Raw genomic sequence first — 27695 nt, 5'->3', positions numbered from 1 at the left:
AATTTTTAAAGTGCTTCACAGTGAACCACTGACAAAAGGCAACACCGACATTGACATTTCCTACCTGTTATGCCAAGGTTTTCTCACACTGTCTTATGAATAGTTAAACAAAAACCTATATAAAAACTGAACATCCTGAGATTTAAAGTTAAGGTAAGATGGCCAGGCATGGTGGCTCATGCCTGTAATCCCAGCACTTTGGGAGGCCGAGGCAGGTGGATCACCTGAGGCCAGGAGTTCAAGACCAGCCTGGCAAATTTGGTGAAACCCTGTCTCTACTAAAAATACGAAAATTAGCCAAGCATGGTCATGGGCACCTGTAATACCAGCTACTCGGGAGGCTGAGGCAGGAGAATTGCTTCAACCGGGGAGGCAGAAGTTGTAGTGAGCCAAGATTGCATCATTGCATTCCAGCCTGGGCAACAAGAATGAAACTCTGTCTCAAGAAAAAACAAAGGTAAGACAACAAATTGACTCTAGGAGAACTGTTCTTGTTATAATCCAATTTCAGTTCAGAGTCTTAATGTAGTGAAATCTGAGCCCTGACAAACTATTGAATTCACTAAAACAAAATCTACTAAAATATAATTATGGCTTAGGCTTTAAATTTTCAGTTATGTGGTTCTGTTTCTAGGTTCTTTGCCCTATTCAATTGGTCTGTTTGCCTATCCATGTACCAAGAACACCTTAACTTAATTACCACAACTTTCTATGTCTTGTAGGACAAGAACACCACCTTGTTTTTAAAAATTGCTTGGCCATTTTTTCTCTTATGTGAATTTTGTGATCAGCATATTAGTGGGGTTCAACTTAAAATTATGTTAAATTGACAGATAAATTTGATGAGGACTGATATCTTTATGGTGTTGAATCTTCCCATCCATGAACATAGTATAATTCTCCACTTATTTCAATCCCCTTTTGTGTCTTTTGATTTTTTCTTCATTAAAATCTTGCACAACTTCAGTTATATTTGTTCCTAGGTATCATATAGGTTTTGATGCTATTTGCAAAGGTACCCTGAAAGAATACATATTCTGATTGTTTTTATTGATATATAGAGACAAGGTTTTTGGTCATTGATCTTATATACAGGACTTTTTTGGATCTTCGTTAGTTCTAATGGTCTGTGTAGTCTCTTGGACTATCATGTCTGAATTATAATATTTTATTCTTATTTTTTTATTTCTCTGTATATTTTTAAAACATATATATATAAATCAAAAAACAAGAGAAATGTTATAATTCAATATAATATCTTTGCTCTATTGTGTTGGCTCGGACCACTGGTATAATGGTGATGTGGTGATGGGGCGTCTTTGACTTGTTTATTCCTTTAAATTGAATGCTTCATTATTAATTATGCATTTGCTGAAGATTTTTGTTAGCTAACATATCTATTTTTATTCTGATCACATTTTTTAGAGCAGTTTACGATATCTATATGATCACAGCATTCATCCATTGGCTGCTGTACTCTCTTCTTAAGCTATTATTTAGACTTAGTTCTCTATTTTGATTGTTTAAAACTTAGTTACCTAGTAAAGTCCTCAGGAAGGGCTCACTGGGATAATATTCCATGTGTTCTTGAATGTTGATGAAAGTTTGTGTGTATCTTTTATTCTGTAAAGTCTGTTTTAATAAATATAAAACCCTGAGTTTATACTTTCTTGTTTTAAACAGCTTACTGATGCTACTCTATTTTCTTCAGAAATAATGTGTTGCTGTTAAAAGTCTGGTAGAAATCTAATTTTATTTTCTTTATAAGTTACATGACTTTTTTTTCTAGATGACCATAGGATTTTTAAAAAATCTTTATTAATTTTATTAGAATTTTTTTGATATTGGTCATTCTGGGGCAATAGTCTCAGGTAGTCAGTACGTTGTTTCAATATGTTGCTTTAAATCTTTTTTTAAATATCAGGAAAGTTTTCTTTAATTATAATTTTGTTCTCTTCTTGCTTTGTTTTTTTCTTCAGGGACTCCTAGTATCTCTATATTAGATATTCTTTGCTATTTTTGTATTTGCTAGTTTCTCTTGAACCCCTTTACCTCATTATTCTCCTTTGACTTTAAGAAATGTTCCTTTCTGCCTTCTGTTTCCCTTAACTATGTGTTTTTCCACACTGTATCCTAGTTTAGTCTTCATTTTCAAAATGATATGTTCTTTTATTTCTAATTATTTTCTATCACTTCAGTTCTCAGCTTTAAAAATTCTGATTTTTATTGCTTCTTCGTGTCTTGTATACTTTAATGTCTTTGAGTTGATTTTGAAACGGAAGTTGTATTTTGTTTTGTTTTGTGGGTATAACTTTTTAAGCATGCTTTAATCATCTCTGGAAATAATATTGAGCTCCTTATTGGCTCATTTCTTTTTTTAACTTTATTTTATATTCAGGGGTATATGTGCAAGTTTGTTAAGGTAAATTTGTGTCATTGCATCATAGGGGTTTGTTATACAGATTATTTCATTACCCAGGTATTAAGTTGAGTACCCATTAGTTATTTTTCTTATCTTCTCCCTCCTCCCACCTCCACCCTTTGAAAGGCTCCAGTGTGTGTTGTTTCCCTCTATGTGTCCATGTGTTCTCATCATGTAGTTTCCACTTTTAAGTGAGAATATGCAGTATTTGGTTTTCTGTTCCTGCATTAGTTTGCTAAGGATAATGGCCTTAGCAAATGCAAAGGACATGATCTAATTCTTTTTTATGGCTGTATAATATTTCATGGTGTATATGTACTGCATTTTTTTATCCAGTCAAAACCACAATGAGGCACTATCTCACACAGTCAAAATAGCTATTATTAAAAAGTAAAAAAATAACAGTTGCTGGTGAGGTTGTGGAGAAAAAGGGAATGTCTATACACTGCTTGTAGAAGTGTAAATTTTATGTAATGTTAAAAATATATAATTGCTTGTTTCTTGATATTTCTTGGTTATCTTCCCCAACCAAGAATCTTCTGTTTTAGGCTCTGTTTTCCCCAACTTGTTCATTTTTTATTCTATTTCTAGTGGTTTCTCCATAGGTGTTTCCTGTATTAGAAAGGAACCCATTTCAGTTTTGAGATTTCACAACAGTTAAGCTGCTCCAACCCCTTTAATCCTTATTTCATGCTCTTTCAACTCACTTGGTATTAGGAGAGAAAAATCTATTTTCAGTTTCATAGGTGTTCTCAAATTGGCCCACTGTGGTTTTCAGTAAATAACTGTTGGCTCTTACGGGGATCCATTCACCTTTAGACATGGCACCATTTGATTTCCTCTACTTTCTCCTTCACAGATGCCAATACCATGTGGGTCCTGGGGCTCTTGGTGGTTTGTTTCCATTTGTTTGTATCAGGGCACATACCTTGTTGCCTAGTTTTGTTGTAAACATTGCTCCTGGACTTTTGGTTTTGCTATTTAATTGCTCTATCTATTTTAAAGTGAGGATTCAAAAAGATTGGAAAGTATACTGTCACTATCATCACGATCCTCCCAGAATCTCTAGATTGGATTTAAAAAGCAAAAACTACAACTACTACAATAAGTTTAGTTATATATATATCTATATATATATGTATATATATGTGTATATATGTATATGTGTATATATGTGTATATATGTATATATATGTGTATATATGTGTATATATATATGTGTGTGTGTATATATATATATATATATATATATATATATTTTTTTTTTTTTTTTTTTTTTTTGAGACAGAGTCTCACTCTTTCGCCCAGGCTGGAGTGCAGTGGCGGGATCTTGGCTCGCTGCAAGCTCCGCCTCCCAGGTTCACGCCATTCTCCTGCCTCAGCTTCCCGAGTAGCTGGGACTACAGGCACCCGCCACCATGCCTGGCTAATTTTTTTTGTATTTTTAGTAGAGACGGGGTTTCACCGTGTTAGCCAGGATGGTGTCGATCTCCTGACCTCGTGATCCACCCGCCTCGGCCTCCCAAAGTGCTGGGATTACAGGCGTGAGCCATCGCGCCCGGCCATATATTCTTTATAATAGATATAATAATGACATATTTAAGCAGAAACTTTTGAAGTAACGGGATAGAAAAAATGTACTAGGCAAGTTTAAATCAAAATATGGGTGGTGTAACATATTAATTTTAGACTAAATAGTCCTTAAAACAAACGATAAGTAATTTTTAAAAAGAAAGAAAAAGAAATAGTATTATTAAATAGAAAACAATTCACTAACAGTGTATATAATAATGAACTTGTATACTCCTAGGAAAATAGTTCTCAAAAATATATAAAGGAATAAATGGATAATTTCAAGGAGAAATAAACAAATCTAAAATTTAAATGGGAGATTTTAACACGCCATTCATTTAATTATGCATACATACACACACACATTTTTTTGTTTTTGTTTTTGTTTGTTGAGACGGAGTGTTGCTCTGTCGCCAGACTGGAGTACAGTGGTGCAATCTTGGCTTACTACAACCTCTGCCTCCTGGGTTCAAGTGATCCTCCTGCCTCAGCCTCCCGAGTAGCTGGGACTACAGGCATGCACCACCACACCCAGCTAATTTTTTGTATTTTTAGGAGAGACGGGATTTCACCATGTTGGCCAGGATGGTCTCAATCTCTTGACCTCGTGATTTGCCCTCCTTAGCCTCCCAAAGTGCTGGGATTACAGGTGTGAGCCATCATGCCCGGCCCACATATTCTGTATGATAAAAATTAGTAGGAGAACAGAAAGCTTGACAATACGATAATAAAAGTTGATATAATGAATATATAAATAGAATCTTGCATAAAACACTTACAGAATACATATTTTTTGAAGGATGCATGAAACATTTATAATTTAAAAAAATTTTTAATTTCTATTTTAAGTTATGGGGTACTCGTGCAGGATGTGCAGGTTTGTTACAGAGGTAAACGTGTGCCATCGTGATTTCCTGTACCTATCAAACCATCACCTAGGTATTCAGCCCAGAATGCGTTAGCTATTTTTCCTGATGGTCTCCCTTCCCCACACAATCCCCCAACAAGCCCCAGTTTGTGTTGTTCCCCTTCCTGTGTCCATGTATTCTCATTGCTCAGCTCCCACTTATAAGTGAGGACACGCAGTGTTTCGTTTTCTGTTCCTGTATTAGTTTGAGGATAATGGTTTCCAGCTCCATCCATGTCCCTGTAAAGGACGTGATATTGTTCCTTTTTATGGCTACAGAGATGGTTGTAGATGTGCTATCTTATTCCTGAGTTCTCTATTCTGTTTCACTGGTCTATGTGTCTGTTTTTGTACCAGCACCATGCTGTTTTGGTTACTGTAGCCTCGTAGTGTAGTTCGAAGTGAGGTAATGTGATGCCTTCAGAGGCCAGCATCATCCTGATACCAAAACCTGGCAAAGATGCAACAAAAAAAGAGCAAACTTCAGGCCAATATCCCTGATGAACATTGATTTTCAAAGAATTATATTTTACTTTAAGTTCTGGGATATATGTGCTGAATGTGCAGGTTTGTTACCTGATCTTTGACTAACCTGACAAAAACAAGCAACGGGGAAAGGATCCCCTGTTTAATAAATGGTGCTGGAAAAAGTGGCTAGCCATATGCAGAAAACTGAAACTGGACTCATTTCTTACACCTTATACAAAAATTAACTCAAGATGGATTAAAGACTTAAATGTAAATCTCAAAACTATAAAAACCCTAGAAGAAAATCTAGGGAATACCATTCAGGACATACGCATGGGCAAATAATTCATGACAAAATCACCAAAAGCAACTGCAACAAAAGCAAAAATTGACAAATGGTATCTAATTAAACTAAAGAGCTTCTGCACAACAAAATAAACTGTCATCAGAGCAAACAGACAACCTACCGAGTGGAAGAAAATTTTTCAATCTATCCATTTGACAAAGGCCTAACATCTAGAATGTATGAAGAACTTAAACAAATTTACAAGAAAAAAAAAACCCATTAAAAAGTGGACAAAGTTGTTTATCAGCTTAAGGAGTTTTTGGGCTGAGACCATGGGGCAAGAATTTGACTGAGGGGCATAAGGTAGGGGAGAATGAGGTAAGTTTTAAAGCAGGAGTGAAAGTTTACTTTAAAAACTTCAACTTCAGCAAAGTCTCAGAATACAAAATCAATGTGCAAAAATCACAAGCGTTCCTATACATCAAAAGTAGACAAGCAGAGAGCCAAATCATGAGTGAAGTCCCATTCAAAATTGCTACAAGTAAAATAAAATACTTAGGGATACAACTTACAAGGGACATGAAGGACCTCTTCAAGAAGAACAACAAACCTCTGCTCAAGGAAATGAGAGAGGAAATAAACGGTTGGAAAAAAATTCCATGCTCATGGATAGGAAGAATCAATATCATTAAAATGCCCATACTGTCCAAAGTAATGTTTAGATTTAATGCTGTTCCTATCAAGCTGCCATTGACTTTCTTCACAGAATTAGAAAAAAACTACTTTAAATTTCAAATAGAACAAAAAAGAGCATGTATAACCAGGACAATCCTAAGCAAAAAGAACAAAGCTGGAGGCATCATGCTACCTAACTTCAAACTGTACTATAAGGCTACAGTAACCAAAACAGCATGATATTGGTACCAAAACAGATATATAGACCAACGGAACAGAACAGAGGCCTTAGAAATAACACCACACACCTACAACCATCTGATCTTTGACAAACCTGACAAAAACAAGCAATGGAGAAAGGATTCCCTATTTAATAAATGGTGCTGGGAAAACTGGTTAGCCATATGTAGAAAACAGAAACTGGACCCCTTCCTTACACCTTATACAAGAATTAACTCAAGATGGATTAAAGACTTAAACGTAGACCTAAAACATTAAAAAAAACCTGGAAGAAAACCTAGGTAATACTATTCAGGACATGGGCATGGGCAAAGACTTCATGATTAAAACACCAAAAGCAATGGCAACAAAAGCCAACATTGACAAATGGGATCTAAATAAACTAAAGAGCTTCTGCACAGCAAAAGAAACGATCATCAGAGTGAACAGGCAACCTACCTGTTGGGTAGAATGGGAGAAAATTTTTGCAATCTATTCATTTGACAAAGGGCTAATATCCAGAATCTACAAGGAACATAAACAAATTTACAAGAAAAAAACAAATAACCCCATCAAAAAGTGGGCAAAGGACATGAACAGACACTTCTCAAAAGAAGACATCTATGTGGCCAACAAACATATGAAAAACAGCTCATCATCACTGGTCATTAGCAACATGCAAATCAAAACCGCAATGGGATACCATCTCACACCAGTTAGAATGGCGATCATTAAAAAGTCAGGAGACAACAGATGATGGGGAGGATGTGGAGAAATAGGAATGCTTTTACACTGTTGGTAGGAGTGTAAATTAGTTCAGCCATTGTGGAAGACAGTGTGGCGATTCCTCAAGGATATAGAACCAGAAGTACCATTTAACCCAGCAATCCCATTACTGGGTACATACCCAAAGGATTATAAATAATTCTACTATAAAGACCTATGCACACATATGTTTATTGCAGCACTATTTACAATATCAAGGACTTGGAACCTACCCAAGTACCCGTCAATTATAGACCGGATAAAGAAAATGTGGCACATATACACCACGGAATACTATGCAGCCATAAAAAAGAATTTTTTGGGGGAGAGAGAGCATTAGGACAAATACCTTACGCATGCAGGGCTTAAAACCTAGATGATGAGTTGATAGGTGCAGCAAACCACCATGGCACATGTATACCTATGTAACAAACCTGCATATTCAGCACATGTATCCCAGAACTTAAAGTAAAATAAAATAAAATAAAATAAATTGTTTATCAATATACCTCCTGCCCCCAAGTAATTTCTGTCTTAAAAGACACCTTGGTGGTCAGTGTTAAGAAAATTTATATTTTTATTTCATTACATGGTGAAGGTCTTATATGCTTATATATAGTGTCTGATCTAGTGCAGTGAATACAGTGCGTAGCAATAAACAATCACTTGTAGCAGTTGTGAAGATTAATTGATATATATGAAAGCATTTAAAAATTATGAAACACTGTAAATGTGAAGGATTTGCATGACCAATACTGGTACTTTAAGTCCTAGTAGGTGTCATACTATGCAGGCCATGTTCAAAATTAGTTGAGGTAATAAGAGTGTATGGTGAAGTTTCTCTTCCTTTGTTTGAGCAATCTCTTGTCCTTTCTACAGAAGGTATAGTGGGAGATGTAAAATATGCTATTAATATATAAAACCCTTGGGTTACAGACTCAGCACAAGGACTGCAATTTTCGGTCAGGGTTCAAATAAGGAAGCAGAACACTGTATGAATAATACAGATTAAGGAATGTATTATAGAAATTGAAATTTCCCCAATGCAGAAAGAGCTGGGCATTAAAGTTTGTGTAAGGGAATTAGAGGATCAAAGAAGAGGCACTAACCAGCATCATGAGGAAGGGATGTCAACGGACAAATCGAAGCTTGTAGAGATCTCTGGAAGCTAGGCACATCTAGCTGCTATAGTGGGGTTGGGAAAGGGGGATGGTGTAGAAGTTGGTTGCTGTTTGTGGTCATTGACTGTAAATTTGCAACCAAGTGTCTGATGGTGCCAGCCTTTCATGCCAGCATGACTAGCCCATGAGGTCAGGAATGACTTCTTGCGTTTGCTTTGTTGTCATCCTAGCATATCAAGTAGTGAATGGCATATCACAGTTGCTTGATAAACACTAGGTGAATGAATGAATGAGTGATTGTCACTTAAGTGCCAGAAAAGGGTGGTCTTTAGGATTACCAAAGAGGGGTCTGAATTTGAAATATGGATTTGAGTAATGTTTGAAGTCATGGGAGTAGATGGACTCATTCAGACACACACACACACACACACACACACAGTGATAAAAGAATCTCAAGGGTAGAACCCTGAAAGAACACACTTGCACTCAAGGGAACAGGTGGGAGGGAAAAGCTTGTGAAGGATTCTGAGAAGTGATTAGAGAACAAGAGAACCAAGAAAAAGTGGCATTGGAGAAAACAAGAAAGATAGAAAATAAAACTTTCTGTTGAAGTCACGTGACTGCTATAAGTCAACATCTACAGGAATAGTGAACTCTTTCTCACCTAACATTTCTTGAAGATCAGTTTAATTTGCTTTTATCCTCTCCCTCTGTCCTTTGGGGGAACTCTTGAACAATATTTCATGAACAAGAGCACTGGACATTCATTGTTTCCCTTTCCCTTCCCTGGGTTAGCAACATTTTGCATCCCAGTGGCCATGATGGTTGGTTTATTCAGGATGGGCGCAGTTCGAAGCTATACCGATTGTACTGCATCTCCGGGCTTTAAAATGTAGGTGCTGTTGGAGAAAAGGCTTGTGCTTTTCTACTGGATGTGAAGGTGAAAGATGTTAGCTCTGGGGCTGTGGAAGCCGTCTTGCAACCACAACATAGGAAAGGAGCCAACATGGAAGAGAGAAAAACTGAGAGACAGGAAAACCAGGGTCTCGTGATATAATTGGAACCCCCAATTAAGGCATTCCTGAAGCAAGGCCTATCTCAGTTATATGAGCTGATAAACCTCCTTGCATTTTAATCTCAACCTAAAAAATCTTAGCTGACATTCCAAGAAGTAAAACATACTATACTGCTTTAGAAAATCAAACATACATAGATAGATAGATGTCTCTGATTTCTTAAAAGTGGAAAAACATTATTTGCATCAACTAAGATCATGAGTCTAACTGCAGAAACTGATGTTCTACAGGGAATATTGTCATAACTTGAACAAAAACCTTAGTGGGAAAAACATGACTTTCTTTTTGAATAGCAACTAGCCCTGGTGAGTCAATGTTGACATTTGTAACTCTTTCCTGGAAGGTTAGAAAATCTAAGGATTGACTGGTTTGCTCACTTACCCTGGCTTTTGTTTCCTAACGAATGGGTAATATTAGTCTTTCAGCATGATAACATAAAGCAGACTGATTTGCATCACTTGGTATTGTCAGCCCTGTGTGTTTGAGTTTGTTCTCTTATTTAATATGTGCTGTACTGAAACTGGGTAGTCCCTGTTTGTTCAGCGGCCTCTTGTGAGTGCCTGCCTTCTCTCTCGGATTGAATTGAACCAGGGAAAACAGATATGGGATAGTGTAAGAATAGGAGATTTTCTTATTTATTCCCAAACTTTTCACCACTCTAAGGACTTCCAATAGGATTTTGCTATCTTTAGAAATCTAGACTGAGTCTAGAGTTGAAACTAAAATTATTTTAGTTTCTTCCTTCACTTATGTCGAGATTCTGGACCAGCTGGTCTTAGTCAACCATCATCTTTTGCTGTCTTTGACTCATGATAGCATATTATTGTCATCTTTATTTATTTTCTGTTATTCATAGGTATAAAAATTAATAATTATTCTGTAAGTCCTGCCTTTTCATTGTCTGGAAGGTAAGAACAGTAACATGTAACTTCAAGGGTTGTTGTGAGGTTTAAATGAAAAAACATAAGTAAAGAAAACTTGCTTCTAATCTCCATGAGTATTCACAAACTTGGATTGGCCTCCCCAAACTAACTCCAATCCTCTGAACTTTTAAGACTCATCTTAAGCGTCTCCTTCTAATATGACCTCCCTCAGGGCCCCGACTCAAGCTTGATTCCTCCCTCCACTCTGTGGTCATCTCTATGGCAACACATTTAATGTTGTGTTTTATTAGTTGGTTTTCTGATCATTCTTACCCACTAAACTGTGGACCATTTTGGAGGCCAAATTCTATCTTCAATCTATGTATTCACAGAGAGTGAACCATGTCTAGAATATTAGTTGGGGTTCAACAATTATATGTAAAACTTTCAAAGGAAAGGAATTAACATTAAAAAATAGTCAACCATATACCAAACACTGTGAAAGGCACTTTCACATACATAATTACATTTAATTCTTTCCAGAAACCATTTTTACAGATGGAGAAATTAAGACACAAAGAGGTCATGTGGTCTGTGCAAGGTCTCACAGCTAGAGGGTGTTGGACTAGGATCCTATTCCGTTTCTATTTGATTCCCGGAAGGGTGCCTCAAAAAACTACAAATTCACTTCCTTAATGACTTCTTTAATCTTCGGAATTTTCTCAATCACTGTCATGTCTCTATGCTTTTCAGAGGGGTCAGAAATATATTATATATGTAATATATGTATAAATATAACAAATATGTTTAACGACATTTGAAAGACAACTTGATTTTTGAATTAAAAACGTTTTCTTCACATAGAACCTTTAAATGCATAATTGCCTTGACTTGAGTGGATTATCTGAATTATTGGTTGGCTCTGAACACTCTGCTTTAGAGTTTAAGTCAAATTATTTTGAGTACTTTACTATCGACTTACTGTAATATCAGGCCATAATGTTTGCATTGTGAGTGTTAAAACATAATCATGTTGATTTCCATAGATGTAAATGAATAATGGTGGTGTATGCCGACAATTCATTGTATAATGGCTAAACATTTGCTAAGAAAAATGGATTCATTGTTTTACAAAGAAAATGAAGTTGTTTTCTTCTCATAAATCCTTCTTATAAATTTCAAATTTACGACTCAAAGGAATTTTAGGTCTTAAGCACAGAATAAGACCCTAAGGAAAAGAAGTGCACCACAGTGATTAAGGAAACAGACTGAAGGCAGAAAGACCTGAGCTGAAGTGCTTTCTGTCTTTGCTAATTACTTGCATCATGACTTTGGGTATATTACTTATCTTTTTCAAGCCTCAGTTTCCTCATTAGTAAAATAGGAATAATAAGAGTGCCTACCCTATAGGATTATTGGGAGAATGGAATGGCATCCATGTAAAAGGGTTGAGCATAGTGCCTGGGCCCCTGCTGAGCATTTAATAGCTATTAGCTACTGTTTCTCTTCATAACTAAGTCTTAAACAGTTCAATTATGGCTACCTGACCATTTAAAAAAGCTTTAAATTCCCAACCAGTATGGCCAAGCCTAACCACTAGAGACATGTACAGAGGAGTCAGGAAGCTTGGCCCAGCTAGACTAGGGGCAATTAGGGTGAGTCCCATACCAAAGGCAATGAGTAAAGTGAATCTTAAAGGGAGGAGAACTCATTAGAAAGGAAAAGAAGAATTGGGGTGGGTGTGAGGAGGACAAGCTGGCCTAGGAATATTCCTGGGCACTAGAGGGTCAGAAATTTACTTTTGCTTATTAGTTTCAATCTCATAGCATTTAAACATTTTATCCCTAAATAGAATGACGAATAGTTACTTTTTGAAACTGTACAAGAAATATTGATGTCATAAACAATATCTCATTGCATATAAAATTTTTTGACATAAAATGCACAGAAGGTTAGACAAATTTATTTACCAGGCTTCATGCTGTTTTATGAGGTCTAGAACAAATAAAAAGTTTGTTCTGGCTCTATTTTTTTCAAGCAGGAATGAGTCTGAGAAACTGCAAAGAACTTTGTTGTTTTATGTTTTTCTATAACACTTACACTTCTATTATATTTTCCCAATATGATCTTAATTAAATATTAACTCAAAATATTAAGATGAAGACTATTGATCATGATTTTTTTTGAAAAAATGGTACTTGTTGCAGTGAGAATCAACTTGAGAATTCATAGTCTTGAAATTTATCAAATACTGATTTTATAGTTTGTTCCTTTTTAAAAACCATGAAACTTTTTCATTTCTTGTAAAACATAGCTTTATAAAAATAAAATGAAATAAATTATTGCAAATAAAGAAAATAAAATATGAAAATCTTATTTCAGTTTTTACAAAATTAACTATGCATATTAAAAATGAAGCATACCTGCTAGGAATAAATAATATAGACTGATAAATTTCACACCCAAAGGATTTTTATGTTTCCTTCTACCTGTAATAATGAGCCTCTGGGCTCACACTGAGTAGGGAAGAAAGCTTTTAAAAACATAGTGCAATGGTCATTTTAAGCTCTGCATTTTTATTCTTCTCTGCTTTCTCCTTCCCAGATTCAAAGCCTCCATCTGTTGGGCCACAAAGTGGATTGTTTACTCCGACCATATGAATAGATAATCCCTTTCACTCAGGTCTATGTCTTTAAAAAGATATTAAATCTTTGCACGGTTGAACTACTTTTATGACTTCATTTCCAATATTTGGAATGTTTAGGTTCCAAGGGTTATATCCACACTGTAGGCAAACAGTGACATCTTTTTTTTTGAAATCAGTTTAATTAAGTTTGTTCACATATGGTACAGAGTCATATGGCATAAGATCATTTGAATATATTTTGGTATTCTTCCAAATCCTTTAAATCCAGCCCTCTTAAAATATAATTAATTGCTAAAGAGGTAAATTAATGTATGGTAAATGTTTATCCAGCAAAACTTCCCTCAGTAAAAGTCACTTCGATTTCCAGTTGGGTTTACTTAAAAGAAATCGCCAAACAAACTTGATTTGGTATTGAGAGAGGTGATATTCTCAGTGACATGGCATCTTTCTGCTTCGACTATTTAAAGAGAACATTTCTTGGAGTTACATGGAGGGCTTCCATGTTTTGAATTTTAAAATATTAGTTTACTTCCGTTTACTATGACTGAATCTGTAAGTTGGAACCAAATTGGCAACTTTGTGATAACTCATAATAATTGGTTAGCAAGCTAACTACTGCCAATCACTTCTATTTTGTAAAAGAAATATGGCCAAATTAAATGAACTTTGCCCATTATTTTGGCTACTTTGTTGACTAATTCACATCTGTCACCCCTGGATGTCCTTCACTCACATGTTGTCCTGTCCAGCTCCTTCAAAGTCCAGCTCAAAGGCTACCTCTTCCCTCTGACCTCTGTATTGCTCTAGCTAGACACTCCTTCTAGTATCTTAAAGGGCTTGGTTTGGGCAAGTATCAGGCACTTGATAGCCAACAGACTGCCTGGTCCAATAGTTAGGTGTATACGTGTCCCATATCTCATCTAAATCATAACTGATTTAGGGCAAAGTAATGTTTTATACATTTGTTTATTTCTGCACATTGGCTTCTATGTATCAAGGCTTAATAAATGTTTATGGAACAAATTAAGAATTTTTTGGCCCAGTATTTGGCTCTTACAATTAGTAATCTTTGTGGCAGCTCCTAGTGTTCTGAGAAATAATAATCAATATCAATTATAAAGTGCTTAGAGTGCTCCTGGCATCTAACAAGGCATTTTATTTATGTTATCTCATTATTTTAAAAATAACTGTCTATGTTAGGGTTTATTTTCACTCTTTTTTTACATGAAAAATGTGAAGCTCAGAAAAGTTAATTGACTTCCTGTGATTACTCCTCTAGTGTTCAACATAAGTGGAATTCAATCACACATCTTTGTGATTCCATAGCTTGTACTTATTTTGTGAACAAATAATGTCCCTCAAGAATGATTACCATTGTACAGGTAAGAGAACTGGAACCAAGAGAGCTTAATAATCTTGCCCAAGGTTATACAGAAAATAACCACCGCTGAAGCTTGTGTTCATTTATCTTTACTAGGTGAGTTTTTCACTGCCTGTTTCCAGCTGAATTTTCTTAACTCAACATAATAGTATTAGTTACCTGTCACACTGTTGGAATGGGGCTCAAATTTTGAAAAGTACATTATTAGTGTTCATCCTCTGGGATTACTTAAACAATTCTATTCATTTTAGATGTTTATTTATTACATTTGTTCCTGATGCTTGGTGAAAATAGGATAATACAACAATATCTTCTTTCCTTGTTTTCCCCCTTTGCTTCTGTTGACTCTTTAAGTATGTTCTTTAAAGAGATGAATTAAGATATGTGCTTCTGATGTCACCACAAATAAAAAGACCTACAGAGATGTCCATGTACCTCAGAATCATCTCTGGTTATTTAGCAGGAGTATTAGTTTAAACATGGTGTGTCCATGGCACACTGGATAGATTTTGAGGAAGTGGAGAGAACATTAATGACAAGATAGGGGCTCAGGAAGGAAGTGAGAAAAGAAAGTAAAAAATACATTGTATCCAAGTGAAAAATAAGTTAGATGTATGGCCTTGGAATCAAGATAAAAAAGAGGGGAAATTCTATATGTGGTTATTTATAGTATAGTTATGTATGTTCATAGCAACATTGTTGCTCAGAATGCTACTAATTTAGAGACTTTATACTAACTTAGAAATTTTTCTTTTTTTTTCTTTTCAAAGAATGTTGAACACTGCTTAGGGAAAGAGGAATATTTACAGTTGACAGAGAACTGTCAGGACAGGTCTTCAGGGGCTCACGCTGAACATGGGGGAAGATTCATCTAGTACATGGAATAATACTTAGAGTGAGTACCATCACTGCCTATGTCTAGGCATCTATTCCTGAGCCAACCTATGCATGGACCAAAACACCTTGAACAGGTGATCTCAGAGATGCCATACTGCCAGTGTGGGTGTTTGGAGCAGTTAACCCTTGTCTTTTTAGAGGGTATCTGCCAATCACTGCAAGAGCCCTTGTTAGGTTGACATCAGCCCAAGCCTCCAGCAGGCCAGGGATTCGGATCCGTGCATGTTATGGGACTAGGAAGTTCATGTCCAGAAGATCCAGGTGGCTGAATGTTTTCTTTGGTAACATAAATGTGACCTACTGGAAATGAGACATATGAAGGCAGTCTGAGGTCAGATTCCTATTTTTCTCTTGCCTACCCTGTAGCTCCAGTTCTTAACCCTGGCTGAACATTGGAATCAACCTTGGAAAATTTAACAAATAATGATGCCTGGGCCACACTGCCAAATATTCTGATTTAATTGGAATGAGGTGTAGCTGTAGAATGGGATTTAGATAATCTCCTCAAGTAATTTTAATGGGCAACCAACACTGAGAGCCTCTGCCCTAAAGGACATCTTTCTTCCAGATATAACACATATTTATTTTGCTTTCCTTCCTTGCTGGCACTGCCATGGACAACATCCATTTTTCTGACAAAACACAAGTGACCTGACTTTGTCCTCTATAGCTGAGAAAAAGGGATAAATCTGAGCATTTTCATAAAATCAAATGTGGCAACTACAAATAATTACCAGTACACTGTTAAGCTTATTGTGGATAGAGTTTTGCTAACAAAGAGAAGCATTTTCTACTTACTAGAAAGGCATCATCAATCATTAAATGTATAATTATAATATTAATATGCCTTTCAGGAAAATGCAAAAGACATTTAATAAAACAGGGCATTACTTCCTGAGTATCTAATTAAAATTATTTTAATAATTACAATAAGGATACAATTATTTTAATAATTACAATAAGGATACAGATAATGTGAATGTATTTGTGAAGACTGGGGCATATATAGCATGGGAATGTTTTCAACTACATATCATTTTGATATTTCCCCATTTTTACTTACTTTCATATACATTATATAATAATACTTTCTGGCCAGGGACAGTGGCTACCACGTTTAATCCCAGAGCTTTGGGAGGCCGAGGCTGGAGCATTGTTTGAGTCCAGGAGTATGAGATCAGCCTCGGCAATATAGTGAGACCTCATCTCTGAAAAAAAAAAGAAAAACCAAATAGCTGGGCATGGTGGTGTGTGCCTGTAGTCCCAGCTACTCAGGAGGCTGAGGCAGAAGAATCACTTCAGTCCAGGATTTCAAGGCTGTAGTGAGCTATGATTGTGCCACTGCACTCTAGCCTAAACAACAGAGTGAGACCCTATCTCTTAAAAAAAATTTCCCATAACATTTGGAGTTTAATTATGATTATATTAAAGTAAATGGCAAGTAGTGAAGTAATAGTCATGACAATAATGCTGGAGATTATGATTTCAATATTACACAAGCGCCATGAAAATTGGATTTAAGTGGAATTTTTATTAGCAAACTTCCTTTCAATGCACTGGGAAAATCTAATATGAAATATATTTTATTTTCAGTCTTTTTATAAAGTGAATTATTAAAAATATGTTTTTGCATTGATTTGAATTTCCATATACTTTTTTCAAAGTAATTATTAAAATATTGTTTTTCCTTTCTTAAAACACATGTTTCATCACCTATTCCAACTTGATAGCCATTTATTTCTATTCCAAATATTAGGGTGGCAATATCTTGTGAGTGCACATCTGATGCTTATTTTATTGCAGATGGTTAGTGGGATAAAATGACTTCTCAGAAATTAGAATTTGGGTGTTTTGTGACCTTTTAAATTTTTTTAAGCAGAAAAAAAATTTGAAAAGTGTAATAAAGAACTTTTTAAAAAGACAGGGTGAAGTATTAAAAACAATATTTCACAGACCAATAAACTTTTTGTTCAAACCACTATTTATTTGAAAAAAGGATATTGATGTGGTCTTACCAGTGCAGAAAACACAACTTAGCTATTATTCCAGTAATTTCCATTGTAAAAATTGAGGCTGAATTGAAGTCTGAGAAAATGTTTCATAGCACAACTGAAAGAAAATAAATTTAGGTCAAACACAACTGCAGTCTAGAGTGTCCTTACCTTTTCCAATCTTACAACAGGCGGATCTCAGAGCTGAGTTCTGGTGCTGAATTTGGAAAGCACTTAAGAAGAAAGTTAACGATTAGTTTCTTTCTAGGCTCTCTTAGACAAGAAAAGATTCATGTTCTGAGACTTGGAAGAGTAGTTGACTCCATGAGCCAATGAATGAAAAGGAAGAGAAAAAAAGACACATCCACCATAAGAAAATGCTCCTCTCAAAGCTGTCACTTTACCTTGTCCTTGGAAGAACTTTCCAAATTGCTTAGGATTCAGCAAGTGTTTAATTAAATAAATGTATAGGCATTAAATCTAGAGGTCTTAGTAATCACCTTGAGGTTTAGTGCCTATACATTTATTTTAAAATCATTCTTTGAAAAAGACTAATAACACAGGCTAAATAGTCTTAAAACAAATGAGTGTAACACACATGTTTTCAGGCTTCCTTTTGATCCCCTGTTTGTTTTAATCCCAAGAGGTGGGGAGAAGCCATGTTGTCTGTGCCTCTGTCTCTCCCACAATGCCTTACAAAGTGTCTTACTCAGACTGGGTCTTGAGAGAATATTTATCAAATGAATGAAGATACAATTTTAAGGTTGGGAGGACATTTATAAGTAACATAGTCCAACCCTCTTATTTTAAAAGCCAAGACAATGAGACCCAGAGAGGAAAATGACCAGCCAATGGTCACATTGCGCTTAAGATCAAAGCTATGGCTGTGACCTAAATTTCCTAACTCATGTTGCAGTGCTGTTTCTACTCCTCCACCTTTATAAGGTAAATAGGAAAATTTGCCAGATATTTTTCAAATTGCCCATGGAGAGTGGTCCAAATGGCAGGTGCAGCCACCGGACGTGGTTACTTGATCTGTTCAGTTGTATTTACCTTTCAATATGTTTGCTTTCTGAACAAGAGAGGCCAGCTCCATTAGGTAAATGACTAATCCACTAAAATGGAATCTAAATAAATGAAGTGGCATCTTAGAGCTGTATGCTGTTATGGGGTGGGGGCTGTCAGGGACAGGAGAAGGAAGACTCAGGGAGAAAAACCTAATAAAATGTTTTCTTTTTTTTTTTTTTTAAACAAAACAGCTATGCTTCTCATAAAGGTTTGAAAACAATGCCATTGTGTATTTTGAGACCAAATGGTTTTTATAACTTCTTTGTCAATAAGTATGCCCTCTTTTTCTAAAAATGTAGGTTAATGGAAATATAATTAGACATTTGCAATTCTCTTACAATAACTTTATCTGTCTCTTTACAATGATTAAAAGATGTTAGAGCATTGCATTCTGCTATGAGCAATTTGTTTCATCAACCATTCATTTATTTTTTTAATTCATTCAGCAACACATGCAGGGCATCTACTGTGTTTTAAATATTATATTAAGTGCTTAGGATACAGAGTCAAGAAAGCCACAGTTCCTGACTTCTAGGAGCCTACAGTTTTCTTGGGGAAATGTACATTCACATAATTTTAATGCAATGTAAAGTGCTCCTTGCATTAAAGATGGCATGACTCCAATTCTGCGTATCATGCAGGGTAGAGACACTTGGGAAATGTTGCAAAAAATGTAATATTGGAGTGAATTTTGAAGTAGGAATTGATTAGCATTTCTTTTAGCCTGGGACATGGAAACAGCGGTTCTGGCATTAAATAAAGACTCCAACTATAAGCCTACACACAGTCCAACTACTCTTATGTCTTGTGAGTGCACTATTAATTCAGTTCTCATGACTTCAGGAGCAAGTGTGAGTCCTCAGAGCTGTGGAGGTTGTAGGTAGGCTGTGAGAACTCTGAAACCAGATGGTCTGGCCTCAAATGCCCAGCATCATGACTTGCTAGCATGTGTCTCTCCTGTGTTTTAGTTTCTTCATTTACTAAGGGTGATGACAATAGAAGCTATATCTAGAGCTGATGTTGAGCCCATGTGCCCTTGTATGGTCTTATCTACTTCTGGCTGGTATCTGTTTAGGTCGCTTGATGTCTGGACTATATAGTCTGTGAGGCATTTTGAGGATCTCTATGATTGACTCATAGAGTTACTGTGAGATCTAAATAAGAAATACATGGTGAAGTTTAATCTTAGTGCCTAGCACATGGTAACACCTAATAAATGTTGATGTTTATTATATGATAGTAATAATATTTATTGTATGTGGTATATTAGTAAATGCTTAGTGGTATTAATAATTCTGAATATGAAGAATTCCAATAAGGTATCTTTTGCCTATAGTAGAAGTTCTATAATTGTTTCTGTGTTGAATGTCTCATTTTCAGAGCGGTGTTTACTGGTAATATAGTCTCTTTCCTACTTCTGATTTATTTCCACAATTCTTCCAAGATAGGACGCAAGCCAGTCTCCATCTGGAAGTTCAGGAGCACTTTGTCTCTAGTTCCTTCCTCCCTTCTGATAATAAAGTCATCACCATCTGCATCTTCAGTATCTCCTTCCTTATCCCCAGACCAACATGGTTTAAAAGAGTACTGAATAGACTAAGTCTCAATACCTATTCATGCACACCCACTTCCAAGGGAAATCACCCACCCTTGCCCCCCACAACAGCTGATTGAACCAAAGATGGATACCTGACTCATGGGGAACTGATCCCAGATTAACAAGCTAACCACCTATGGTCTGATACAGGAAGATAGGCAGGGCCCATGAGATTCTGTTATGGTAGGAAACATGAAGGGAATTTTCTAGCTAGTACTATAGCTGAAGGAGCGGGCTGACTCTTAGAATGGTAAGCCAAGGCCAATTGCAACCAAAATTGTGAAAGACCAGAAAACACATGGATTGGAAGAGGTGGAAGATGGTTTTCAGAAAGGGAAAGACATCCTGAGAGTGGTGCAGAGAGAAGACAGGTGAGACATGGGAGAAAAATAAGAAGGAGTCTGATTATAGTTGATGCCAAGGGCTACTTGGGACCCTAATGACTTTGAGTTTTTATTCTGATGGTGATCATGATGATGACAACAAAGATGATGCTGCTGACAATGATTATCACAATAGGTAATATCTCATGAGCGTTGCATGTGTTTTAAGCAGTATTTTAAGTCTTTACATGGATTAACTCAATGCTTACAAGAAATCCATGAGGAAGATTTTATTTTATCCAAATATTATAGAGTGCCTATTTGTAGCCTTACAAAAATTCCCCATATGCACTAATTCTTACTCATATACCCTTGAAAAAAAACTAAAAGCCCAAGAAGAAAACTAGAGCAGAGACTAGCCACACTCCCAAGTGCAAGCCCAATGGCCCAGCCACAGTTGCCCACAATTCTCCTCAGCTGCCAGCCATGGTCGACATCTGCAGTACCAGGGTCAATCCCTTAACTAGGATCCCTTAGCCCTTTTTGACTCCTTCGAGCTTATAGAACTGGCTACTACCACCTTGATTCAGACCATGTCGCTGGCTGTTCCCTGGTCCCTCTTCCTTTAGTCTTTCAGGAATCAGAGCTCAGTCCTGGCCAACTGATTTGACTGGGGCATCCTACAGCTCTTTCTCACCGTGCTGCACTCATAGGGCCTTCATTCCCCTCTGTTTTCCTAGATCAAGGGCGTAATCTCTCCCAAGGATGGACAGAGCTCCTGGAAGCAGCACAGCAGTCATGCTGGCTCCAAAGAAACAACAGTTGTTGGGTTTTCCAGATGGAGTTTATCCTTTCAATAATTACCACTGGGACTCCTACACTCCTCAGATTATATCCAAGCAGTGTAGCTGCTCTCTGGTCCAGTGGTGCCCAAACTCTACTGTGCATTTTCTGGGGGATTCTTGTTAGAATGAAGATTCTGGTACAGTAGACCTGAGATTCTGCATTTCCAACAAGTTCTCAGGCAATGCCAAAGCTGCTGATCCACAGACAATACTTGGAGTATCAAAACTCTAGAGAAGACTCCTTCTCTAAAGAATCATAGTATTTTAGGCTCTGCTGGCCATGTCATCTGTGTTGCAACTACTCAGCTGTACTGTTGCAGTGTGAAAGCAGCCACACACAGTAGGTTAAAAAAAAAAAAGGATGTAGCTGTGTTCCAATATAATTTTACTTACAAAATCAAGCCATGGCCATGTTTGTCCCATGTCCCTTCCTACTGTACTCTGGGGAGTTCAGTAGAATTTTACTTACAAAATCAAGCCATGGCCATATTAGTCCCACATCCCTCCATACTCTACTCTAGGGAGCAGATTTGTCTTTCTGTAGTGGCAGCCACAATCCACCACATGCCTCCTGCAGTGTATTAATCGCATTGATGGCCTCCCTATATCTACATTCATTGCAGTGTGATGTTGCATATTTCTTCTTCAAGAGGTAGAATCTCTTTCTCTTTTACTTGAATCCAGGTTTCCTGTGACTTTCTTTGCCCAATGGAACATGACAGAACTAACGTAGCACCAGTTACCACCTTGGTCCTCAAGAGGCCTTCCACCCTTTAGCTCTCTTGCAATCCTTCCTTCCCCAAAGGAACAAGTCTGCACTAACCAATGAAGGATGAGAAAACACAAGGAGGAGAGCCAAGGCACCCCAGTAACTGCAGAAGCAGAGCTGTTGACAGATGCATGGGGGAGTCCAGCCAAGACCAGAATTGCCATGCTGAGCGCAGTCTGAATTGCCAAATTTCAGATTCAGGAATAAACAAATGAATTTTTATTGCATGTCACAGAGTTTAAGTTGGTTTGTTATGCAGTAAAAGCTAACCAATACACCTGCTATGTGATAAACAGGCGAATTATCAAAGATCTTCTGAACTACCCCATACATTCAGTATTATGTCTATTTTACAAATAATGAGCCAAGATTCAGCTAGTAAACTTGCCCAAGGGAGCACAGTGGGTAGGTGACAAAGCTGGGATTCTAACTGACTGCAGACCCTGGGATCTTGTCACTGTGCCAATATTGTCTGTCATCTCAGTTAGGTTTGATATCCCTCTCTTCATTTCCATCCTCAATCCCAGCATCTCCCCAACAATGCCACACACACACCATTGTTGAAGACTAGACATTCAAGCCCACCAGGAAAAGCAGCCAACACTGATACTGAGGGAGTTTTGTAAAACAACTCTACAGTTGTGTTATACCTCTTAGGCCAGATTGCCTGTGATATATTTCAGAGCAGGCAAGATTTAACCTCAAATATAGCCAAACGAACATGCTAACAAGCTACTTAAGAAATATTGACATTTGTATACTATTTAAAACTTTAAAAAGTATAGTGCTTCCTTGAAAGAAATATTAATGCACCTTTTGCAAGTGCAGACATTGGATGAGGATGCAATGTTTCCCTAGACACCCTACCTACGATATGCTGCTGAATCTGCCAGGTCTATAGTCCTTTTTGTGAGCAGGATTTTTGGTCTCATAGATTTAACGAAAGATTGATTTTCTTCCTTCTTTGACAAGGATAAACCTCATGAAATGGTGATTTAATTCACAACACAAAAGCATGAAAGCCCCCCTTAAAATTAAAAGAAGTCCTCACACAAAAAAGCAGGTTCATTCACAGTAATGGACCACTTTACTTTTTTTTTAAGGCAATAGAACTTTGCTAATTCTCATTAATGACAGAGGGGGCCCATTGTAGAAGAACCAATTTTACTGATTACTGAATCGTATAAAATATTCTGAGAAAGAAATGAAATCTTGGTCATTCAAGACCCTCCATGTGTCTTGCTGAGAAATATGCACCCACTGCTGTTTTAATTGGGAGAATAATCAGGTTTGCAGTTTAGTGAACTGAGATAATCACAAATACCATCCAAGTGCAAACCTACATTTCAGCCATGATTAAAGAAGACACTTTCAGGTGATAAAACCGAGCAGCTCGCATGGGGTAAATCAACAGCTCATTGAGTTCAAGGTAAGTGTTTTCAGAGATGTGTTTTTCAAGTCATTTTTCAAGTCATTGAGGGAACAAGATTTTCTGTTGTTATTGAAAGAATTTATTCATCTGGCAAAATCTGGCCCAGTAATTTATTATCTCAGTTTTACGCTTAAGCATCTCAGTGTTAAAATAGCATTCTGACATGTAAGATCAAAACTTGTTATCGACTTAGAATACACACCAGGTTCACAATGCACTTTGTAGATGACTAAGATTCTGAAAAGTGACAGGTAATTCGAATATTTAAATAAAATTTATTTGTTCATAAAATAAAGAAAAAAAATAAAACATTTGGAAAATATGGAAGTTCCTAAAGTGCAATCTCAGAGCATTTCCTCAATGGTAACTGGGCTGTAGATGTGGCAGAGAAATTATCTTGCATGACATACCTTATTTCCAGAACCACAAGGAGCATTTCTGAGCTATTTTGCCAACATAAACCACCACCATAGTTGGCAAGAATTTTAAACTAAGTTATTCCATAGTTAGTGCATGCATATATCTTAAGCTCAAATTTCTTTGTGGCTTTATTTTAAAAACATAAATTCAACATGTAAATTGGAGGTAGTTATAGTTGGATCTCCAAGCACAATATTAATACAGTGGTAGTAGTTAAACACTACCATGTGAAAGGCACTGCTCTAGAAACTTTGCATATATGAACTCTTTTGATGCTCATTTCAACACTATCAGACACGAAGTGTTATTAAAGCCACTTAGAGATGAGTAAGTTGAAGTGCAGGGAAGTTACTTACATACATGTAACACTATGCATAAACACATGAGGAAGTTATACAGATGAATTTTATTATAAATCATAAGAGATATGTTAATAAGTTTCCAAAAATTAGTATACCAACAATGGATTAAAATAATTATATACCATGACCGATTGGTATTTACCTCAGGTATGCAAGGCTGGTTCAACATTTGAAAACATCTAAAATAATGGGGATGTGGAATAAGAAAATTTTAAGTTGGAAAGAAACTTCTAAAACAATCATTAGGTTATAGTTTTCTTGACCCTCATATTGAATCTCTCCTGGTTTCTTTAGCCAGTTCAAGTTAACAGAAAATAGGGACAAATCTAGCTAAAAAGGAAATGTAATTTTACTTGTCACAAAGCCTCCCATGGGTGTAAACTGAGCTGCCAAATTGATTCAAGTTGTTTTAGCACAACTCTGGAACATCTGGGTCTTGAAATGCATAACAATTAGTATAAAAATGTCAGAAGTATTTATGGAAGTCTATTCATATCCAACAATTAGTTTGCTGTAACTCAGAACACTTATGATGTTCAGGCAGATAGACACTTTCAAAATAATTTTTAAATAATGAAATTATTGCCATGAAACATTTTGCATTTGAATATGGAAATTTGCACATTATTTTAACATTTATATATTGAATTCTTCCTCGGTAATGTTGGGACTACAAAAATGAACAAGATTAATTTCCAGACATCAAGGTATTCAGTAATCCAGTAGGAGAAAGAAAGTATGTTCATGAAGATTATCATGCAGTGTAAAATAGAACAATTCATAACTGAGCAACAAAGTAAGTGCTATGTATATGTTCAGAAGGAAAAACCTGAGATGTCTCATAAAGGACCTGGTGGGTTTTAGTATGTGTCTGTGGGTTTGGGAAAGACATTATAATAGAAGAAGAGGAGGGAACTGAAGGAACAAAGGCAAGACAGGGTTAGAAAACAAAGCAAGTTAAGTGGTCCAATGTATTAGTGATTTTTGGAAAAAAGTCCAAGAAAGTAAATTTAATGTAAGATGTAGTGAGATCCATGATCCCCCAGTACACTAAGCAGTAAATGGGATCTGCTGTGTACCAATGGAGTAGGCACTAGCAGGGTGAGGGTCCATTTGGCATTGTTCTTACCCAAACAATTTTTTTTCAATGAATATAACAGTAATACTAAGAACCCTTTCCTCAGTCCTCCCACTTCCTCAGATTCACAAAAAAGTCACCATGACAAATCTCTTTAGAATAACAATCACACACAAAATTATAAGATATAGAAAATGAGAAGAATAAAATTGATGCACTTATTCTAATAGGCATAAATGGAATATCGTACCTAAGCACATGAACAACAGTTATATAGATGGACCATATCATATATCATAAAGAATAAAGCAACAAACCTTTAAAAATTAGTATACCAACAATGTATAAAGAGAATTACACTCCATGACCAAGTGGGATTTATCCCAGGGATGCCTAGGCTCAGGATTCAAAAATCGATTAATGTAATCCATTGCATCAACAGGCTAAAAGAGAAAATCTACATAACATATCAATATATTTAGAAAAAGCATTTGACAAAATCCAATACCCATTCATCATAAAAACTCTCAGTTTCTATTTATGTGAAAATATAAATAGAGAGGACTTCCCTAACTTGTTGAAGTATATCTACAATTTAACCTATAGCTAACACTGTACTTAGCCACTAGCAGCAGGAGTAAAGCAAGGATGCCTCTTTTCACCACTTCTTTTCGATATAATAATGAAAGTTCTAGCTAATGCAATAAGAACAAAATAAATGTATATGGATTGGGAATTAAGAAATAAAACTGTCTTTCTTTGTAGGTGACATGATTGTCTCTGTAAAAATATCTGTAAAGCTCCTGGACAAAAACCCCTGGCAAAAAACTCCTGGAACTAATAAGGTTGCAAGGTGGAAGGTTAATATATAAAAGTCAATTACTTTTTTGAACACCAGCAATGAATAAGTGAAATTTGGAATTAAAAACACGATACCATTTACATTAGCACTACCCCTAAATTAAGTACTTAGGTATAAATCTAACAAAATACACACACATTCTTTATGAGAAAAACTACAAAACTCAGATGAAGGAAATCAAAGAACTAAATAAACAGAGAGATATTTCATGTTCCTGGATAGGAAGACTCAATATTGTCAAGATGTCAGTTCTTCCCAACTTGATCTATAGATTCAGTGCATTCCCAATCAAAATCCTCAAAGATTATTTTGTGGATATTGACAAACTTATTTTAAAGTTTATATGGAGAGGCAAAATATGCAAAATAGCCCGCCCGCATGATACTGAAAGAAAAGAACAAAGTTGGAGGGCTGACACTATCTGACCTCAAGACTTACTACAAATCTACAAATCAAGACAGTGTGATATTGGCAAAAGAACAGACAAACGTAACAATGAAATAGAATAGAGAGACCAAAAATAGAGCCACATAAATATAGTCAATCGATCTTTGGTGAAGAGGCAGAGGCAACTCAATGGAGCAGAGATAGTCTTGTTAGCAATGTTAATTTAGTGTATAGTTCGAAGTTGCTAGAAGAGCAGAATTGGAAGATAGATGTTTGAGGTGACACATATCTCAATTACCAGATTAGATCATTACACATTTTGTGATGTGTCAAAATATCACATATACCCCCCCAAATAGGTACAACTATTATGTATCAATAAAAAAACTCAAACCTTCGAAATATTATTTTAAAGAAAGAATAGTGTTGAACGAACTGGACATTCAAATGTTTTCAAATGCAAAAAAAATGAATCTAGACGCAGACCTTACACCTTTTACTAAAATTAATTAAAAATGTATCATAGACATAAATGTAAAACACAAAATTATAGAACTTTTTTTTTTTTTTTTTTTTTGAGACGGAGTCTAGCTCTGTTGCCCAGGCTGCAGTGCAGTGGCGTGATCTCGGCTCACTTCAAGCTCTGCCTCCCGGCTTCATGCCATTCTCCTGCTTCAGTCTCCCGAGTAGCTGGGACTACAGGCGCCTGCCACCACACCTGGCTAATTTTTTTGTATTTTTAGTAGACATGGGATTTCACCGTGTGTTAGCCAGGATGGTCTCGATCTCCTGACCTCATGATCCGCCCGCCTCGGCCTCCCAAAGTGCTGGGATTACAGGTGTGAGCGACTGCACCCAGCCAAAACTTTTAAAAAATAACATGAGAGAAATGTACATGGCTTTGGATTTGGTGATGACTTTAAAGATAAAACTTCAAACGCACAATCCATAAAAGAAAGAGTCGGTGAGCTCAATTTGATTAATATAAAAAAATTCTACTGTGCTAAAGATACTATAAAGAGATTAAAAAGAGAAGCCACAAACTGGGAGAAAATATTTGCTAAAGGCATATCTGAGAAAGGACTGTTATCCAAAATACAGAAAAGATTCTTAAAACTCATTAAATATAAACCAAACAATATGATTTAAAATTGGCCCAAAGACCTAAACAGACTTATCACCAAAGATATCTAGGTGGCAAATGAGCATATGAAAAGATGCTTCACATCATATGTCATCAGAGAAATTCAGATTAAAACAAT

The 27695-nt window shown here is 36.2% G+C and overlaps 1 protein-coding gene and 1 long non-coding RNA gene across 2 annotated transcripts in view; both read left to right on the top strand.

The window, feature by feature from the left end:
• The window catches only part of C10H12orf42 (chromosome 10 C12orf42 homolog), a 416673-nt gene that overhangs the window by 241036 nt on the left and 147942 nt on the right, over positions 1–27695 (top strand). The window lies entirely within an intron of this gene.
• On the top strand, positions 14324–22042 carry LOC134756583 (uncharacterized). The gene is made up of 3 exons (XR_010129403.1): positions 14324–14498; positions 15173–15297; positions 21808–22042. It is a non-coding gene; the product is annotated as an uncharacterized lncRNA (long non-coding RNA).

This window comes from Gorilla gorilla, chromosome 10, assembly GCF_029281585.2.
Source record: "Gorilla gorilla gorilla isolate KB3781 chromosome 10, NHGRI_mGorGor1-v2.1_pri, whole genome shotgun sequence".
In the NCBI taxonomy this organism is placed as follows: domain Eukaryota; kingdom Metazoa; phylum Chordata; class Mammalia; order Primates; family Hominidae; genus Gorilla; species Gorilla gorilla.
Note: the sequence above shows the minus strand (reverse complement) of the source record. Positions and strands in the feature narration are given on the sequence as shown.